This window comes from Cyanistes caeruleus, chromosome 3, assembly GCF_971803275.1.
Source record: "Cyanistes caeruleus chromosome 3, bCyaCae1.hap1.1, whole genome shotgun sequence".
Lineage (NCBI taxonomy): Eukaryota > Metazoa > Chordata > Aves > Passeriformes > Paridae > Cyanistes > Cyanistes caeruleus.
Window position 1 is genome coordinate 111,110,419 of NC_141703.1, and position 22,014 is coordinate 111,132,432.

Here is a 22,014-nt window from a genome sequence, read left to right on the forward strand (position 1 = left end):
GCACCACTGAGAAAATTACAGAGTGTATAGTTATATCTTGGAAGACCTTGACTGCACTTTTTTCTTCTTTCAGTTCATTATCATAATACTGTGTAATTTTCATAAAGTTCTTCAGGGCAAGTACTTTCCTTAGAGGCAATTTTTGTAGCTTGAAGATACCTGTTATTTAAATCAGCAGTGCTCAATGAGTAGATATTTTCTGTGAGAAAATACTAAAAAAGGTTCTTTTTAGAAAGAATATCACAGAGAAATGTACAAAGTAGCTGCTTAGAAAAAAATTACAAGCCTGATACATTTTTTTAATTAAACTTTTGTTTGCCTTTTCATTATAAAAAATCAGTAGCATTTAGTTTCAAGCAAGGCCTTCAATTAGTATTTAACTGACTATAAGTATCTAATTATATTGCAATTAATTCTTTATCTCAATCACTTAATTTAAAGTGGAACTGAATAACCTTGGGTTTGGGTAAGTTTGAGATAAGTAATCAAAGTAAAAAGTCTGATAGCAATTAAAGTCAAGATAGCTACACCACCCTGTAGCTATGGACTTTGAGAGCTGAGTAGCAGCACACAATTTCACCATGGACACTGGGGTGGATAAATGGGCTAATCTTAATTTTTTATGTAAACCTGGTATTTAGGTGCTCTCAATACTACTCAGGTGTTATGAAAAATCTGTTATCACAGCAAATCACATTAAAACCCTTGAAGTAATCAGCAGATTATATGTGAAATGAAATGCAATCAGCTGACATTTTTATGTAGACTCTGTGTTAGCTTGGAAAAGTTTCATTTACTTTGCCATTTACTCTGCCCCCAGACAGTGGCAGAAGCTTCATGGGTTGAAGTGCAAGCAGAATCAAGCCCATGGGGCTCCAAATCCAGGTCCTAAGCAGAGAATTATTGGGATTTTTAGAGAGAAGGGACCATTGGGAGATATCTTAAAACATGATTTATTCTTGTGCAACCTCATGAAGTTGTGACAGCACCTTCACCATCTTCACCAGATGTTCGTGGTCAGTGGTCACAAGACTACAGGTCACAAGGTCTTTTAAAGGTTAACTGACCAACAAACTAATGCCACAAAAGAATGTTTCTACTTCCACACCAGTAGTTAATTATTTTTTATAATACATCTCTGTACATACATTATTTTTTCATACATCTCTGCCGCAGTGCAGACTTTCTTAGCCAATCATAAAATGACACACAAAACTATTTGCTATACCTTAAACTCCTTATTACCTTTGTATAAGATATAGATACTTCTATATCTTAACTTTAAAACCTTAAAACTTTCCACTACCTAGCTTAATTTTAATACCTAAACTACAAACTTACATTCTTACTCATGGTTTTAAATCTGAAACTCTTTTCCAAGGCCTTGGGTCGAACCCTGTGCTCATGTCTAAGTTTGAGCTGCATACACAAGATTTTGAGAACTTTCTGTGCTCAGAATTCCTGCAGAGAATTCATTCAGAAATAACTTGAGAGATCTTCCTTGTGCCTGGAGGCTCTGGAGGAGCTGCCCTTGGCGCCTTTCCTGTGGAAGTGAAGCTTTCCTGCTGCAGCTGCTGCTTTCCTGCCAGACATGGAGTTAAATCCCAGGAGCAGGCAGCATTCAGGGGTGCAGTAGGTGATGTGACATGGGTCATTACCATTGGACTTTGGATACCACCCCCTCTTTGGCCCAGAAGAGGATGGGGAGAAAGTTTGTGTGATTTTGCATGATTTTAGTGCGTTGATGCTCTGTGGATGCAGAGGTGAGGTGAGGGTGGTTTATGCTGCTGGAAACAAAATGCTGATGCTTTCAGGTCTCACTGGGTTTTGTTGCAGTCATGAGCTTACCCTGAAAGAGGAAAATCTGTCTTTAAAAAACAGCTCTCTTTTTAGTGTGCAAAGTTTCATTGTGATTGTGGGACAAAGGTTCTGATTCAGCTTTTTAAAAGGTTTTAGTTGCAGCTGTCATGATGACAAAGGCCCTGAATTTTATTCTTTATCTCTACTAGAAAGAAAAACACTCTTAATTTACTTGGGTATTTTAGTGCAGTTAGTGTGAAGAACAAGAAAATCATAACATCAGCTGTCTTTCACTCTGTGCTACCGGTTCCAAAAATGCCCAACTGAGTTTTCACTTCTCTAGCTGAACACGGCATTTCATTAGTGCCATACACTCTGCTTAGTCAGATACTTGGATAGCAGCAGGAAAAACCAGTACAGACACCTCTCTTAAGCACCCATGATATTTACAGTATCACTGACTATTATTTCCTGAGTCACCCTGAGGCTCTGGTAGAGACCAGATTGTTTTACAGCTCTTTGAAAATTGTTATAAAATGCTTTAAATTTTTTAAACTGAGTTTCAGCATAATCAGTGGTAGGGCCAGCTAAGGGTTGCACTGAATCTTCTTGTACCAGAGGATTATTAATCATGAAGAAGAAAAAGGATAAAAAGCTCAAATTAGTTTTTTAGTGTTGAAAAATTTGCATCTCCCCCCAGAAGTGCAGCCCTGAGGTCAGGCTGCTGAGGGTTCAGAGAGGAACAAAATAATTTGTTTAGCAAACTAAGGTTGATGCCTTTTGCTTTTACAGGGATACAGTGGTGCAGTCTGTACAGGAATACTTGGAAGGCTTTGTGACTTTGGGTCAGTGAATTAAAAATACCCCACTTTTATTTAGAACAGTTTTCAGAAAAGTATGTTCAGAAGGAGGTTTCATACTTTTAGGTGACATCAGACAGAGCCTGAGAATTTTCAACACCACAATTCCAAACTTATCTGCTTACTGATGTTATTTGATAATAAGTGGAGGTCATTTTGTTTAATTTCCTTTAAAGAAAAGAATTTTTTTCCCTTTATGCTTTTTTTTTTAAAGTTGCTCACATGAAACTTTACTCTTCACTATTAAACAGAATTATAAGGCAGTTCTTTATCTAAGAAGGTGCTTAACACATCTGAAAGTTCTAATTTATTTACTGCAGATAATATTGAGACTGAATATGAAAATAATAGAGAAATCATCAAGAACAGAGGTGTTTTAATTAAGCACAAAGAGAAAGAAGATATCTAATAAGAGTAGCTATCATTAATTATCGGGGAAAAAGTGTATGAAGTGTTCACTTGAAATTAATTTCCAACAAAACACTTTGCAGATATGTCTTTGTGCAGCACATAATGTGTGAAATTCATTACAACAAGGTATCAGCCTGGCCAAGAGCTCACGAAGATTTAAATGTGATTCAGTATTTCTATAGGTAACTAAAATATCCACTGTAACATTTGCTGGGAGGTATACAGTGTCCTAAAAGGTCAGGAGATGAGACTTTAATGCATAAATAAATAAAGTTTAGAATTTGTACGTTAAGAGCAAAATTCATTATGGTGTTTCTGCCTTGTTTGTGGAAAATACAAAGCAGAAGTTTGGATTCTGTGGTTTTGATGCTGTTGGTTTTATTTCTTGTTTGTTTCTTTGAGGGATTTTTGTTCGTTTGAGGGCTTCTTGGTTTGTTAGAGTTGGATTGTTTTAAATCTTGCATTTAATTTTTGGAAATGTGGTTCTGTACTTGCAGAGAATCAGATTAAATTCCTTTCATTATATTATTAAAGCTAATATTGAACAATATAGAGGTTTCCTAAGACAAGCCCATTTTCCCTTGTGCTGAAGGTGTCTCACAGCTGGGGTGGTGTGTGTTGGGGCAGTGTCCTCACACTGCTGCTGTCATGAGTCTGATCCCAAAGATCCTGACCCAGTGAGCCTTCCTGAGGAAGCCTTGCCCTGCAGGATGATGCTGGCTCACAGCAGCAGTGGAGTTCTAGAACTGGAGCTGCACTTAGAGGGATGTGCTGTGCAGGGGTCTCAAGGATGGATGCCTGCTTGCCTGGTAGCTGAGAAAGAAACCAGGCAAAAAACCCCAAAGTTGTCTCCTGCCTAGAGAAATTGGATCTTTTTGGATTATTTTCATGACTTTAGAGACATAGACGTGGTAACCTCACCTTTGTTTCTTCATGCTGCTTCTTTGAAAGCATGTTAAGTCAGGTTTTATAAATTAACATTTTCTAACTGTGAATATATTTTTATAAGTTAGATTAAATGTCAGCATTCCAGGGACAGAATCAGTTGAAATAATCAATCTGCCAAACTATGCCAATATATAATTTAATTTCATTGTGAAATACTGCTTAGGGGCCAGCAGAAAACACTGGTGTATTTTTCCATCCCTGCACAAGAAATTATCAGGTTAATGCAATGAATTGCTTTGAATTTAAAAGTTGTTGTTGTCCTATTGCAACATGTTGAGGTAGTGTTGGTTGTTGAAGTATTAATTTGACTTAATTTGCACTGGAGATTTTTCATTAACTATGTTTTCCATATGAAATCATCTATGTGGGAATTCTGTGCATAATGGAAAATGGGCTCCAGTTGCTCATATTATTTGGATAGGTACACTGAGGGTTCTTTTCTGAAAGGTAGAATGGTAGCTAGACCAAAATGAAGTGATCTCTGGAGTAGTGGTTGTCATAGATGACTTTTTTTGACTTTGGAGAATTACACAGAGCAGCCATTGGTAGGTGGTAAAAATGAATTCAGGGGAAAACATCCTGAACTTCCTGCTTCAGGCTGGTTTGTCCTGGGGCTTAGCAAAATTAACAGCAGAAGTGACTGGAGCTCCTATCAGTGTCTGGGAACCCCAAGAAAATTCAGAACACTGTTACCTGATGGTGCTTTCCTCTAATACAGACGGGTTCATTCTCTATATTGATCTTCAAGTACATTCTGTCCCATTCTCAGTAATTTATTTTAGAGCATTGTTTTTCCTTAGGTGAATGAAGTTGGGATAAAGACAAATCACCTGAATGTTTCTGCAAGGAGATGCCTCAGTTTCAGCTGAAATTAGTCACTGAGTTAAAAATGTGGAGTTAATCCAGAGGATGCCTGTATAAGAGAGGGATAATTTGAACCCTCAGTGGGCCCAGCAGATCACATGTGGTGAGTGAAATGGGAGTCTGGAAGAGATTTTCAGAAATACTTTCATTAAGTGATAGTTAATCACTTGAAGAGTGATGATGAAAATTATAATTACCTGTACTTTTTCCGCTACCTGACATTCAAGTGGCGGACTGAATGCATTCTCCAAGAATAAAGGATTTGATCATAGAATTAAAGAAACATGGCTGAAGAAATAAAATGTGTGTGTGTGTGTGTGTGTGCATCCTTACATTTGTTCCAGTGCACTTTTGTGAAGTTTTCACTTTGTCTTTTGCTGTAGTCACTGGCTTTGTAGCCATCAAGCACCTCTGAGTTTGTGGGACTGAGTGTTAAAGTGCATTTGGATTTATATGACAGGCTGCATCACATGTTTTATTCTTCATATATATATATATATATATATAATATTTCCCACATTCCAGATTTAAAAAAAATCCTTAATGCTGGAAACTTGAAAATGAAGAAGACCTACCCCAACAAGGCAAAGACTTCCTATTGCAGCCAGACCCAAGAATATCTTTAGTATTGAGCACAGCAGAAATATCCAGTTCTGTCATACCCATTTATCAAAAAAACAGAGTATTTTTTCCTTTCTTTTGTAAGGATGTTTTTGATTCTTCCTAATTTTCAGTATTCCAGAGAACCAAAGGACTCATGTTTATTTGGGAATAGTTCCTGTCACTGAATTTCAAGAGCTTTGGTGCATTTAAGTGTGCTGAGTGTTTTAAATATTTGGCTGGTTTTTCAGGGTGAAAATAGAATCTGAACACTTGAAAATGTTGGTGTTTCCTTCAGGTACATTAAGAGGCATCCATGAAGCATTTCACTGAACTGACATGAGGAGTTTCTTGTCAATAAAATAAAATACTGTAAATAAATACAATGATTGTATTTTCATCAACTCTCTGGGGTCTTTTTGTGAGAGGAGAGCAGACTGAGAACTGTTTGAGTTCTCCTTAAATGACTGCCTGGTTTTAATTTTGATTTTTTAGTTGCATCTAAAGCATGAGATTTTTAAGTCATCTGTGTAAGCAAGATAGGCAATCCAAGGTTTATTTATAAGCAATATTTGGGGGTTTTTGCAAAGCAAACATAAACAAAAAATCTAATGGCAATTTTATATAAAAACTCTTAAAAGATAATCCAAATGTTTTACAATATTGACAATTGTAGAGCAGTACACAGTACTCATCTGCCTGCTGTGCTTTTGCAATCCATTCTTTGTCTTGGCAAAATGGAGTTGAAGTGGAAAAATATTTGTGTTAACCACCCATTTCTTTCTTCCTGATGAAGTTTTTCTGCTGTGGAAGTATGGTGGCAACTTCCCTGAGTTGTGCAGAATGTAAATGATGATGCTCAAGTCCTCCCATGCAGAGATCCTGATGAAAAACTGCTGCTCAAATGTTGTCAAGAAATTGCTGCCGTATGTTGTGGATATCAAATGTCTTTGCTGGCTGTAAATTAGCAAACATCCCGTGTTCTATTACATTAATTGCAGATATTTCTTCTTAAGGATAGCATTTGTTAATGTATTTCTAGTCAATTTGTTTTAATAAATACCAATTTTACTTCAGTGTTTGTCTGAAAAGCCAGACTTGAATGGGTTATAAATCTGCTGGGTTCTTCTCTGCACATTGTGACTGCCAACTTCATGTTGGTGCTGTTTAAGAGAGGAAAGAGATATTATCCTTTAATTTGTTGTTTTGTTTGTTTGTGTTCTTTTTCCCCACTCCAAAAATTCAGATGCATTTCTTTAAGAGAATGGACATATGCAAACATATATGTATATGTTAATATATATATATATGCGCTAAATACTGAGTAAGGGATGTTAGCACTTATTAACTTTATTCCAGCTCTGTTATGTTATAGTATCTGTCTTCTACCAGTGTTTTCTACTAGAATCTTTTAGGAACCCATAAATCTGAGATAAGTAATTTACTGCCTGGATTTCCTGTTATCACTACTGTGGATTGCCCATGGTGATATTCTCCTCTCATTCAATAAAAAACAACAGCTTTGTTGTTGTTGCTATTTTTTATTATAAATTTTGCCCTCTCAAAGCATCTTATGGACTGATCTGTGTGAATATTTAGCCTCCTTTTTTGTTTGATTTGCCAGTCTGTTAGCAGGTTTCTTCTTCCCCTGAGATAAAATGATATTCTTGCATTTGTAACTGTTCAACAGATTGACATCAAGGACCAGGTGCTCTAAAATAAAAATAACCTCTCCTGAGAAGGCAAGAGATTGATATCTGTGTAGATATTGCTGTTCATAACACAGTTCTGTCTTCAGCTTGGAAAAATTACCTCCCAATTTATTTTTTTCTGTTGCTTTGTGCCAACGAGCACCAACTGTTAACATTACACAAAGTACAAACAACACTTTGTCTCTGCAACCTATTGCAAAATGATAATGACGGATGTCACAGGTTTGCAATTAATGGCTCCAGTGAAAGTAATTGAGAAGTAATTTTCCAGGGAGTCACCAAGTTTAAAAAACGTGGGGACTTATTTGGACTTGGAATTTGTTCTGCAAATCTGGTCTTTAAGTAGGGCTACTGTAAATTTTCACAATGGTGTCTTGGCTTTCTGATTTAATTATTAATTGGCTGGTCACAGGTAGCAAGGGGATATATGTATTTTTCTCAGTTCCGCTTCTTTGCTCATTCCAGTAATATTTTTGTTGTTGTTTTCAATTCTGAGAATAAGTTGGCTTTTTGTGTTTTACAATTTTATGTTCATCAATCAGCTCATAGTCACTGCAGGGCTGCTGGGAATCAAGGATTGGGTTCTTTGTTGGAAATATCCAGCATTTGTTTTACTGTTTTCCTGTTACAGTCAGTTGTCACATCTGCAAAGCAATATTAAGGTGAAATTGTAGATTGATTTTTGCTGCTAATGCTCACCCTGCTAGTGTGAATTTCAGGGTCCTGCTAGCATGTTACAAACCTGAGACCTGCACAGAGGTTTTTCCTCTGCAATTGGACCATTCGTACTTTTACAAGAAATTGAGATTTACTTCTAAAATTCAGATTTTAGAAGTAAATTTTTGCTTTGGGGGTGACATATATATTCAGGATTGAAATGCTGTTAACCCAATACAGGTGTGTGCAAGCTAGCACTTGGTAAAAATACCTTTCTGGGTGTCAGCTGTGATACTTTAGGTCCAGTACTCAGGGAATGCTGCAGTTTTGAACTTCAAATTGGCATATTGCTTCCAGAAGAGTGTGCTCTGTGTGCATTTGATTTAAAATAGCTGAAAGTATTTGTGTAAGACAAGCAGCATATAGCCTGATGTGGTATGAGACTGCTTTGGCTCATTGAGTTCATATCCTGGCACCTGATAAATCAACTCACATGTTCATGTTCTTAAAGCACCACATAATAGATTAAACAGTCGCGTTCTTTAGAGTTTTCTGTATGTAATTAAAATTCTCTGTATCTTGATTAAGAGTCTCCATTGATCTAATTGGAATGCAGAGTTACAGCTGCAGAAAACTTGAGCTGGGAGAGTGCCTCCATCTGCCTTTCTTACCTAGAAGAATTAGTATGTTGTTACTCAAAGGGGATAAATATCATAATTAAGAATTTTCAGTCAATTGACTTCTCTACTCCTGACTTGTATTTGAAGCTTCTTCACAGGACTCTGTCTGTGAAACATTTTTTTTTTTTTCTGACTATTTATTTGTATCCTTTCTGTTTATCAGATATGTTTTCTTGGTGTTTATTTGTGTGTGTTTGGGGTTTTTGTTTAGGGTTGTTTGGTTGTTTTTTTTCCCCTCCTATTTTAAAAGAGAGAGAGAGAAGAGTGGAGGTAACAGGGAATATTCTGGAGTGTGTTCAGGTCTCTGTCATGAGCCAGGGCTGGGCACAGAGTGTTTACAGGGATGCCTGTCCTGGATCCAAGGGATGCTCTGCAGTGGATCCAGCACAGAAGGGAAAAAAAAGGAGAGGAGTAATATCATATCAAAGAAGGAAGTTCTAAAATATTCCCTAGTTCTGAAATAAATCTGCCCTGTTATTTTACAGTAGAATTCCAAAATATTAAAAGAAATGCCAGTGGATCTTCAGAGATATCAACATTTTATTCTGTAAGGTTTACAGAAGGAAAAATATTGTGTCCTGCTTTTGGCACAACGGAAAATTGAATAATACAGAGGAAAATTGTGCAGGCAGTTGTTACTTTGCTTCTAGGTATTTTTAGGCAGTTTCCTTCTCAAATATAACTAAGCTCCCCACCATTTCATATTATCTTAATAAGTAATTGTAATGGAGAACAAGGAGGCTGGTGAGCAATGATTAAAATGTGGTTGGTGCTGTCTCCATTGCCCAGATGAATAGCAATATTAGTTTAAAACCTCAAATTCCTGCAGGAGATGATTTTCCAGCGTTGTATTTTCTTATCTCGAGTCACTTCATTATTAGTGTCTCAGACTTGTTAATAATTTGAATTCATGTGTCTAAGAACAAGGAGCTCAATAAAAAGAGAACACTTATTTCCATATGCAAATTTCCCCCAGGCATATGGGGAGGTTTCCCTGGCAGAAGAAATGATGTATTTCCAGTTAAGGATGTCAAAAACATCAGGCTTAGCCAGTAGGGGCTCTTGTATGTGCCAATTCATAGAGTTTTTTCATGAAAAACAAGCGTTTGGGGAAAAATACACTCTTAAGGTGTGGTAGGGGTAGCATTTGCAGGAGTAGTTTTGTAGAGGATATGGCACATGACTGACCTTTGAGCTGGTGCCACTGGGTCGAAACCCCCTCTATGTTGCATGTTTATGAGTAAATGCATAGAAGCCCTTTGGGATTTAGTTTCTTGTTGAAATGTCAATGAACTAAACCATGCTAAACAACTAATGCATCCTTTCCATTCAAATGAATCTGCATTGCCTGATAAAGGGGAAAGGGGACTATTTAACTGTGAAAGTTCTGGTGTGGCTAATTACAATGTATGTGTTTCCAAAACTGAACAGTTCCATGTCAAAGATGGGTTAGAGGGACTTGCTGACACCTTGAAGAGTTTGAGGATGCAGCAGCTGCCTCGTGCTGTGTACCCTCCTTGTTTCCACACTGTCATGGGGAATGCAGCAATCCATCACATTTATTTAGATGGAACAATGGTTATCCCAACAGTTTTATAACCACCCTTTATATTGCTATAGCCAAGGCCATTTTGTCATGGGCTTTTCAATTCCAGAGCCAGTGCCCATCATTTATCTGCATAACTAAAACCAGTGGTAAGCACATTTCTGCCACAGTGAGGCTGATAATGGTTTCTGTTAAAGTCTTTTTAATGATTCAATTTGAAGCAGTGATTTCCAGAGGAAGGAAACTCCATTTGTTAGGGGTCTTTTATTTTAATTCGTTTAATATGAAAAGCGTAGCAAAGAATAATAATAAAAAAATAAATTATTTTTGCCTTTTTTAATATTCCAGACTTGCAAAGTAGCAGCATGTACAATAGGAATGTGTCACTCCCCCCAAAAAAAGCTTTGTTTGTGGAATAAGATGATGTGACTACAGATCCTATGGCTTCTTTCCTGTTCTAAGAAAATTCCAGATTTTTGGACAAATGAACGTTACTGCTTACATGGTTTTAATTGTGTTTGCAGTTCTGCTTTACCTCAAATTGGAGAAGAGTGGTTCAAGTGACTCTTTCTACAGAGTTTTCCCTCTCTGCTGCCACAGTGATGGTACCTGTGCTGAGCACAGGAATAGACCTGTGGATTTGTGCCTGTTCCTTTGAATTCACACAGATGATTTCCGGTGCAAGCAGCCCACCTCCGTATTTCCCCTTCAGTACTGAACTGTTGGCAGGCTCTCCTGATCCTAATTTATAGTTCTGTGCAAGCATATGAAGTGTTTAAAAAAAGGAAAAAATAAATACAGAAGCATTAATGAGGAGCTTATATTCATGTGATGAGAAATGTTAGTTACATAATGTATAATTTGCTATAATTCAGGAAATGGAATGAAGGCAGTGCCAGAACTTGCCTGTGAATAGTGCATGGCTGGAGATAGTTGGGCTGCAGTAAACTGAGTCCCAAATGTTGTTCTTTTAAAATCTATTGCTCAATCCAATCTCAGTGGAGCACTGAGATTCTCATCTTGAGAGCTGATCTTGATTTTAGAGAGCTCATTCTCTCTAAAATGGAGTCAAAACTCAAATGCTTAAGGTTTTTATATATGTACAGCAGCCACCTTAAGACAACTTTGTTTTTAAAAAGGACAAAGCCAATATGATAATCCTGTATATTTGAATATTTTAATGTTTTTGGTAGAGCTTTGCACTGAATTTCTTACATGAGTAAACCATCTCATGAAACATTTTCTACTTTATAAACCTGGGAAAATTTGCCTGAAGATCTTTCCAGCATTGGTAAGCAAATGGCAAGGTCGGATTTCTGTGGTGGCACAGACCAACCACATTGAAGCCTTGGATTGCATGAAGGGAACTTCTGAACTGCAATGGTTTAAAGAGTTCCAGATTAGTTTTTTTATTTTTTTTTTTTTTTTTAATGGGGATTCAGACTTAGTGAACCAAGGCAAGTAACTTAATTATAAATCACGTATAAAAGACAAAGTCTTCCCCTTCCTAGGGGCCTGGATTTTTAATAGTTTCCTGTATTCAGGTTGCCATGCTTTGAGGTGACTAAAAGAAATTTGTTAATTAATTAGAGGTATCATGGTGTGCCTTAAACCTACTTTCAAGACTTGCAGGTATCTTCCAAGTAAAACTGAGAGGATCATCGCCCTTTGCGAGGGTCATAATAATTTGTAAAATGCAGTGTGGAAAACATACTGGATTTCTAAGACACTATTCAGCAGAGTGGATAATGAAATCTCAGTGAACCCTTGTAGTCTGAAATGTTACAGCTCAGTCTCAGCTGATCACCTGTGAAGTTAAAAATCATCTCCATTTCAGCAGCTGCACTTTGTCTTGCCCTTTCGTATGCAAAGCCTTTTAGGGCAGGGACTCAGCTGGCCACAGGCTTGTGGCAGTCACTGATCCTCATGACTTTTCACTACTGGAATATGAGGGGACAGACTGTCATCTTTTGTGCCTGACTATTGTTCCTCATATTTTTGTATTTATGGCATGCACAGGAAATTCTTACAAATGTTTCAAGTCTTGATTTCTCTTTTTAAGCAATCCCTGGGATGCTTCCTAGGCTGATTAACATTCAGTAGGTGCTGATGGGTAATGGAACTTTACTGGTAAATAATCTTGTTTACATTTGAGTTTAAATCTTTTTTTTTTTCTGTAGTCAGAATGTGGGGAAAAGGGAATTTCAGCAGAAAATAAATTTCTCTGTGTTCCACCTTTTGTGAGCTGTGCCATTGGGAAAAAAATAAAGCCAAGAGAAAGACTACCAAAGGAGAGCGTTGTCCTACTTTTTATGTTTTGTTACTTAAAATTTATAAATTATTTAACTCCTTGCATTGCTTTAAACATTATATAAAGGGAAGTTTTACATGCAAACTCCCCAGAATCTGGGTGTCATGGATGTTTGAAAAATGAACGAAGATGCAATGTTCTGCAGCCCCTCATCCTCTGGCATTTTCTTTCAAGTCCAGAATCCCAATTTTCTGCACTTCCCTTTTCTCTGCTGAACAGCTTCTGGTGACAAGAGCTTCTCAGACCGATCCTCGTATCTTCCTGTGCTGCTTTCAGCATTGGACACTGGGGTGTCCTAGGTAGAGCTGCCAGGTTCATTGTTTTCCATTTGGCACCTGTGATCACGTCTTGCTCACCTCTGATCACGTCTTGCTCACCTCTGATCACGTCTTGCTCACCTCTGATCACGTCTTGCTCACCTCTGATCACATCTTGCTCTCCACCACTGATATTTCTCGCTGGTTCTGGTTGCTGGTCAGAGCAGCTTTGTGCTCTTTGTTTCCTTGGGGTTTGCTGGCTGTGAATTTGGCAGCTATTTACTAAACCCTGACTTCTGTTGGGGTCCTTGATGCTTCCCCATGACTCTTCAGTGCTTGTTCACAGCCAGTTAAAATAAAAATTGTAGCACTGGCTCTTCCCTGCTTTCCCAGTGACGTTCCCTTTTGGGTAGCAGGCTATATTTTATAGCAGAACCCTTGCACAGTGCACATGAACCATGAAGATTTTATTTTTTAATAACACAATGTACAGCTTTTGAAGGTACTGCTGGTAAATCACCCAAAAGCCAATAGGGAATGTAATTTTCCCTGCCTTTGCTTGAATCTATCAGATGAGGTTAACTGTCTTTTTTGGATTTTTTCCAATTTGAAACAGTCTTTTCTGTTTCTGCATAAACATGACACCGTCTTTGACTTTATTGCACTCTTTGTGGATTAAATGCTTTGGTTTCTGCTGCTCCATGGGGTCTGGGTTTCTTTCCTGTGTTTGATGCTGCAGAATCTTTCGCCCTGTTTTTGTCAGTCCTCAGCTGGGCATCAAGAGGACCTGTGTGTGTATGTGTGCAGTTCATTGGAAAAGCTTACAAGCAAATTTAATAGGAAATAACCATTCATATTTCATAGAACAAATTACTGCTCTCCCACATTTCAGTAGACTCTTTCTTACTGTTCTGGGATAATTAATAAATACAAAATGACAGGGCATGAATTGTGTTGAATTAATTTAGGATGTTAGCTGTGAATCTGACATCTGAATGCAGCCAGCAGAGCCATCTATGCTATAATAAGATTCTTGTGAAAGCCCAGCAGTTTGAGATTATAAAATATGCACATAGATACCTGAGTTTATACCTTTTTTTTGGTTTTTTTCCCCTTTATATCTATGCAAACACAACTCCCACCCCCCACCCCGAACTGGAAGTTGCTGGGTAGTCGCTGATGAGACTCCCACGGGCCATTTTTCTCTGCAAGTTCTATGGGAGTCTTCTCCAGGTCTCATCTAGTCGGTGCAATTTTCAACTCAGTGTAATGAATGGAGCAATTTACAGCCACAGCTCAAAATTATTACCAGACAGTCATGCCTCTAGATTTCTCCTGCCTTTTTTATAACAAGAAATATTTTGGTGGCCTGCTATTGTTGACAGCTTTGTTGGGAGCTTTCTAACAGTAATAAAAAAAGCCCCTCCAGTACAACAGCTAATTCAAGATTTATGGAGCGTGTGGAATTTTACTCCAAGACCGAACGTGCACATAATCAGGAAGCAGAGTCTGAATAGAGGGAAATGGAGGAGGGCATTGCCCCTCATTCTGCTCAATGGACCATAAACCACCTGCTGTTTGGAGTGCCAGGCCACCAGAGAAGCTGGAGCTTTTCCAACCTAGTAAGTCATTTTCAGCCATGTGTTTGAACACTGAAAAGGCAAAAAAGATGAAGAATATATATCTTCCCTAACATTTTCTGGTTTTTTGGTCAGTGTCATCCTCCTCTCCTCGTCTTACGTTTCTATTTGCAACTTCTTCAGTCTTTGTAATGTACTTTGTAATATGTTTTCTGTGTTGTCTTACTTTGGCTCTTTAAATTATGTATTGATACTCAGATTGGCTCGTGGATAATCAGGCCTTTCAAAAACATTTGAACAAAATTAAGATTGCTAGTCTCCTTTTGTGGGATTTGAAAGCTTCCCCTTAAAATCTCTATCAAGACTGATGCTTAACAAGTGTCTTTGTGCACAGCAGAACTACTGAAGCGTGACTTCATAAGCATGGGTTCCTTAAACCCTTGACCCTTTTTTCTTTGCTTGGACAGAATCCTGTGCCTGCTAAATATAAGTGGATGAAGCAGCATGGAAAAAACCTGGGGCCAGGTGCCTTCCATGTCCTGAAGTGGGTTGAGCTGAAATTACCTGAAGCAAGCACCTGACCTGGAGAAAATTTCACCAGTGGAAGTTTCCCAAAAGTATGAAATGTAGTGAGAATCACTTAGCAATTGTTTTAGGGCTTTTATCACAATGAACATTTGTACTTTTGGTTTCATCCTGCTCTCTCCCAGGGCTCTGTTTTACTGCTATGGAGGGTTTTGGTCTCTTTCACTGATGTCAACTTTTCTGCAAAATTTGGGGGAAAATGTTTAATCCTGCAGACAGCAGTGATTATTCCTGCTGAGTTTATTGGTCTTGGCATCTGCTACATGTGATTTTGGATTTTTGAGGTTGGAATCAATGACCTCAAGTGACTTTGTCCTGTATTATCTTGCTGTGTTCCAAAAATTCCAAAGCAGTGAAGACGCAGGCAGGTTTTTCCAGGTGTGAAATCCTCACAAGCTCTTTCCCAGCTCTGCAGGCATCAGAGTGAGGAGTCCCTCAGCATTTGAACTTTAGGCTCCCTGTCTAATGAAGCTTTGGGGCTTGTTGTAAGCCCAGGGAACCTGAGCACTGACAGAGGCTCAACATTTGCATCTTTCCCTCTCCTCAGAGGTCCCCAGGGAAGGGCAGACATAGCAATGAGTGCAATTCTTGTCTGACTGAAAAAGCAGCACGGCTGTGTTTTGCTTTTTCTTGCAGTCTGGTGTTTTGGGTTTCTTCCCAGGTGAGGAAAGCTCATGATGCTCTTCCTTCCTCTAGCCCAGACATTGAAATCCACCTCTCCAAAACTGCCTTTGCCAATTAACTGCCCTGTGTATTAAGTTGAAATGCTTAGTCTCTCTTCTTGGAGACACCACACATTTTTAAAAAATCCACTAGATTGTGCAAGGAACTGGAGTGAGCATAAGCCTGAATCCCAGAAAAATTCGTAATTTTGATCTGAGGGGTGGAATGCAGGAATAGTTGTAGTCAGTGGGCTGGGTTTGCTTTGGGAATTGAAAGGGATAAAACTGCCTGATATAACCAGTGAGCTGCCAAACAAAACCAAACAAGGATAGAAGCAGCAGCACTGTCACTACCTCAGCCTGAAAATGCAACCAGCATCATTTCACTGAGTTATTTTTTAAAGAATGTATTGTCCATCTTTAGGGCAAGCTGCAACCTGGGTGTCTTAAATGGAGGGTGTTCAAGGCTTGGTAATTTAAGGTGTAATATTTGTATACAGAGACTCTTTAAGCATTGGTTGAGGCAGCCACCTGCCAAGTGTAGTGACCTCTCTAATTCCCATTTTAGGTGCCTGGCTTTATCTGTGGATTAAGTAGAACCCACCTGCACCGCGCTTACAACATAAAATGTTAGCTAGTGAACAGTGCTCTGTCTTTTAAATTTCTTTTAGATCTGGGTCTAAATACATGAACAGTTATTGCTGGGAGTAGCCCATGTCTACAAACCAGGCCACAGGTGATGAGTCTTACTTTGGGCTTCATGGGAGAAGACACAAATGATGTGTCATTAGCATGTAAAATTTAATATAATTTAGAATAATTTCATTGTTTTTGTCTCCTGATTTGTTGCACTCTTTGTTGTATGGCCTGGTAGGATTCTAAGGGCAAAAAGACATCATTTATTAATTCTTTAAGGGAATGACTCACAGCTTGGTCATGATAACAAAGCTGAATTTTTTTCACCTGTGTTTAGTTCTGTGACATCTCCAATTCAGCCGTGAGAATATGGAATCACAACCAACAGCTTGGATCAACACACAATCTTTTGTAAGGGCTTTCTGCTGCAGTGCCAAGCTGAGAAGCTGTAAATGTGCAATTTACAAGTATTTGGTCACCACTTCCAAGTGTGCCCTTTTTAGCATTAAAGGGAATTTCCAAAATACCTTACAAGATACTTAATTTTGGAATGCAGCTAAATTTATTTGTTTTAGGCTGTCTGCTTGCGTTTTGATTTATCAATACTCAAACGTCCCAAAACTTACTAAGATTTCTTTTAATTTCTGCTTTAGGAGGATATATAATTATATAAATACATGAAGGCTCTGAGAAAGATTTCTTTCTGTGCATAGCTAAGGAAGCAACTTAATATTAAAATATGATAGCAAAAAGGGATATTGGCTATTAAATATTAGAGCAATAGATGGGATTTGAGGTAATTCTGTAAGCTATGTACACGGCTATGCAGATAATTCATATTTTAATATTGATGGCAAACATTTTCACACTAAAATATGTATAGAAAAAAGGAAATTGACTATTAAAGATGTATGTAAAAAGAAAAATGTAAATGATATTTGGAAAGTGACATGCCAACTATGATCTACCCTGACAGCTTTTCTTTTTCAATTTACAAGTGGGAATGAACAAAATCAGATTACAAGAAAAACTATTCCATACCAGAATAATATTACAAAATATTATTCAGATCGTAGAAGTTCTTTGTTGCAAATACATCCCAAATTAAATAATAAATGGAAATTGATGGAGCAGTCATACTGCAGAGACTAAGACATTGAAATCTGAGTTAAACTCAAGAATAGCCCTCCCCAGGCTGGCAGAAATGGCTGTGGAGAGGCAATTCCAAGAGCAGTGCTTTGTGGATTTCCCTGGGGCATCCCTCTCTGCTTGGCATGGCGCCACTGAAGGAACTATGTGCAGAAAAATATTTGGCAGTGCTAACAGATGTTCATCTTAAAGTTTGAGATGCTCATTTTCCATAAACCTGACCTTGGGGTGCAATGTGGGGTCATGAGAGGACAAGAGCTCCAGCCCAGGCATGGGCTCAGCTACAGGATACTCTGCAGTGCCTCAGTTTCTCACCTGACATCTTTCTTTTCCCCGCTGACTTTGGGTTACCTCAGTAGCCTTTATCATGCTTTGGATGTGCAAAATATTTCAGTGGATGTACAAAGAACTGCCAGTGTCCCCTGGAATTGTGCTTGAGCTTTCTTTAGCTTTTCATGGGAGCCTTTGGAGAAGGATGTTTTGCTTTTTGGGAGCCACTGGTAAATGCAGAACCTTTCACACCCACCACTGGAAGTGAGGATTAAAGGAAATTTTAAAAATGGAAGTTTGCATCAAGGCTCCTGCCATGTAGCAGCAAAACAATCTTCTACCAGCTGTCACTTCTTATGCATATCTATGCCATCAAACAAAGAAATGCTCATGGTAGACTTAGGACTAGAATTTTAAAAAAGTCCAAAAAAGTGTGTGTGTTTTTCAGACAATCAGATGTGCACTTCGATTTTCCTTTATGTAGAAATTGTCAATATTTAATAGTTTTAAAATGTTGCCACAGTAGGAAAAGTAGATCCTTCTGGCTGAATATGTTGCTACTAAATTATTTTGGGTTTTTTCAATACTTGAACATTTCTATGTTCATTAAACATTTTTGTCCAGCACTGTAGGCAGTTCTGATAAGCCATGAGCCATTCTGTTCTTCTGGATGCAGGTATTTTATCTTTGGTGAATACCTGTTTTGATGGTACCTAAGCAGCAAAGGAGTGCATAGGCAGTGCAGGAGGGCCTGGGGGATGGGGGTGAAGTGTTTTGAGTGTGTCTTTGTGGCATCTTGCTGAAAAATCTTCAAGATTCTTCTCTAAATACCTTTGACTGGTTTTTAGCTGTTCTATGACCTTGCCTCTTCCCTCTTCCTCTCTGGGGACTCGACTGGATATAGAAAAGTGGTGGAGCAGAAAAGTGCTGTCTGAGCAGTCTGTGATTAGATTTGTGGTCCCTTCTTGAAGAAGGTCTAACAAGCACAGAGAACTGGAAATTGTGCTAAAAAAACCCTGGAAAATTTGGTATTCACAAAGGTTGTGTTCAGGGAGATGTCAGAGGTACCCAAGAGCTGCCTGAACTTTCTGTCTAAAGCTCTGACTCACAAATTCCCTTTCCATGAACACTTTAGTCCAGTCTAGTAAAGCATCAGGCTATCAGGATTTGGGCTCCCAGGTCTTATGTTTGTACTTATCTGCTGTTCTAAATTAGGATAAGATGGTGCAGGATCAGTGAACTGAAGAAGCAGATAAAATTTGAAAGCATTTACTTATGTGTTACAGAGAGAAAGTAATGACATGTTCTGCCTGAACCTGGAATAATTTAAAAGTGTCAAATTATTCCACAGAAATTTTCTATCAAAACACCAATGAGGTGAATTTTACAAGATCTTTGATCAGTACAAGTTTCCCTTAACCAAGCTGTTGATGTGCTTAACCCCAGATTAAATACCTTCTCACTAAAGCAGAATTATTTGCTCTCAAATGCTGTGCCCGTGTCTATGAAACACTATTTTTGTTCCTTCAGAAAATGCTTTGAGCACACATGTAACTGATGTGATTGTCTGAAGGTGAAGAGACTGTCAATTTTTTAGGACAGATGAAGAAACGCATTGGGATTATCCCAAAGGTGGTGGGAGATGTGTACAGCCCATTTTTAGGACTAAAGACAACTAATATGAAAAGCGGGCAAGGTAAGACCAATAGAAAAAATCTGTTTATAGTCTAAATCTGTTGTGGCTTTCTCTTGCAAAATATGCAAGAAATGAGTTTGGACTGGTGAGAGATTCTGCTTTTAGAAATCTTTTTCAGCCTCATTGTTTTTGAAACAATATTTTAACAAGTTTCAAATCTAAGTGGAACTGATCTCTCACTCTGGAAGTTATTTTACAATATGCAATTTAAAACAGAACAAAAAAATTAAATTGTAACAATTATAGAGGTATTGCCTTCTTTACACTGCAGTGAAAAGAAATCATTATGGCTTGGTTTTTGTATTTTCAGAATAGGAACAAAATTATTTCAGAATGCTGAATGGTGATAGAAGACAATGAAGCTCATTTATTTTTAAGTAATTTTATCTGTTTTGGTAGTGTCTTTCATAGTTCTGATTTTGCCAGGGTATAGTTTTTTTTTCCTTTTCTTTTTTTTTTTCCTTTTCTTTTCTTTTCTTTCATTTCCTTTTTAACTTACTTCCAATTCAGAGTTTCCAGGCAGAGAGTTCCAACTGATATAAACAGGCAAAGTCCTTTGCAAATGGTGAAGGAATTTCTTCAATTTAAATTTGCAATGAACCAACTATGTTCGCTTTTAGTTAAATAATAACTCTTTTTCTCATCATAAGCAGTAGCATTCTGCTTTTTAAATGAAATAATTACTTTGCAGAGCTTGAAAGGAACGTGACAGCAGCTGTTGAAAGCAGTGGAATCACGCAGAGTTTATAGTTTTCATCTATCCCTAATAGAAGTTACAGGCACGGAGCAGAAGGAGGATACAGTGCTGTTGGCAGGGATTTCTGAGGAGCTGCATTCTTTTGTTTTCATGCACACCCCAGCATGAGACAGACAGACAGCAGTGTTGGTAGCTGAATATTTTAGGAGGAAAATGTTTGTGTGCATATCTGGGGGTGTGCTGTGTAGCTGCGGTGTGATATCTGAGCCTGGCAATGTGTGCAATGTGGCACTGGAGAGCTGAGAAATCCTCTGAGGAAAAGCACCTGTCAGAGCAGGACTGACATAATGAGTGTGCAAATAGATTTTTAATTAGGTGAAATTAACTTTGTAAGTTTTACCAGCTGCTCTTTGGCTGAATTTTCTTACACCATATCTGCATTTATGGTACTGGTACTAATCAATAGTCACATAGTATTTCTCAATATAAGATTTGCCCTTATCCTTGTTGTGCCTTTTCTCTTTACTGTGCTTTAACCATCGAACTGAAGCTTTAAGCTTGGGTATGAAATTCAGGTTCATTTCTGGATCTATGCGTACTTTTCCATTTTCACAGTAGTAAAAGAAAAAGTGAAAGAAAACTTAGGAGCTCAGCTTTGTTGGGATGCTGAAGGATTAACTTGCCAACCTTTTTTAACAAGCTCTGTAACATTCTTGAACAGCACAAGTAGGCTTAGGCATGGTGGTGTCCTTTGTGCTAGGGATGTGGGAAAAATATACCTATTTGGAGCCATTTCCTCTTCAAAATGTTCAAAATCTTTAGCTCATAGCAAACTTTCAATATATTTTAGCAAATAATGGCTGAGATTCAGTGTTTTTGAGCCTGGTCTGTAGCAATGTGTACTTGGAATCTGCATATTGATATGATATGATATTATATTAGTATTTATATATTATTATTATCTATATATATTTTTTTTTACTTAATTCAAAAAGGTAGTTGTGCAGGTACTCTTGAATCCAGTTTGGTACTCACCTGACCTGATAATAATTGTTTGGGTCTCTGCTTCTTTTCAGGTTATTTCCTACATGAGTTTTTTGGCCACTTCTGGGTCTATAATATATATATATAAAAAATATAATTTTATATATACAATATAATTATATATATATATATAAATATATATAAAATATATATTAAAATAGGTGATATTTTGGGGATATAATCATATCAGAATTGTACAGGTTTCACCTTGTGCATGGTGAACTACAGCCCATTACTTCCTATGTGAAATTTGGATTTTTTTTTCGCTGAAGTGCGTTTACTTCTTTTTTTTTTTATTTTGGATTTCATCCTCCTTCTGGTGCTGAGTTATTCAGCACTATCATGTCCTCTGACATCTATCACACAGATAAATTCACCTTTTAAAAATCTTTTGTACTTTGGAAATCCATATCCAGTCTGTGAGTGAATGTTTAGGAAACATATAAAAGCTTAAGCTTGATTAATTCATACTCCAAAGACTCTGAAATTTGGGCAATAAGAAAAAAACTCTGTTCTGATTTAATTTTTGCTGAATTGAAGAAGAGAAAGTCGAAACAACTTGGTATAATTGACTTTTCAGATGTGAGGTTTGTGCTGGTATTTTTTTACTTTTTGCAAATAGTGAATTCATTTTTTAATCAAACAAAAAAAATGTTAGAGTAAGGTAAAATTAAAAATAGCCAAAATAATAACAGTTTTGCTTAATATGTTGGAGGAAGAATTATACTGATGTTCTTGAAATAACAGGGTTGTTTCATTCCTCAAGGCATACTGAGAGCTTGATCATCAAAAAGTGTAGACTGGAGTTTTTTCTCTCTCCTTTGTGCATTTTTAGCTTATTTTCCAATTTTATAAATTCACAGGACTGTTTTTAAAGGAACAATCACCTTAACAATGGCACTGTCCAGAAAGCAGTGTTTCTTATCTGCAGGTTTCTTCTCTTTCCAGGTTTGTTCTAGTTTGAGATGCATTAATCTTAAAGCCAGAGACCCAAGAAGCAGCAATCTCAGCCTTCAGCACATCCTTCAGAAACTCAAGTCCATATTTTT

The 22,014-nt window shown here is 37.6% G+C and overlaps 1 long non-coding RNA gene across 3 annotated transcripts in view; it reads left to right on the forward strand.

Moving 5' to 3' along the window:
* The window catches only part of LOC111942041 (uncharacterized), a 242,772-nt gene that overhangs the window by 57,654 nt on the left and 163,104 nt on the right, over positions 1-22,014 (forward strand). For all 3 annotated transcript variants that reach the window (XR_015285221.1, XR_015285222.1, XR_015285220.1), the window contains exon 3: positions 4,820-4,986. This is a non-coding gene — a long non-coding RNA (uncharacterized LOC111942041). The remainder of the gene's footprint in view (positions 1-4,819; positions 4,987-22,014) is intronic.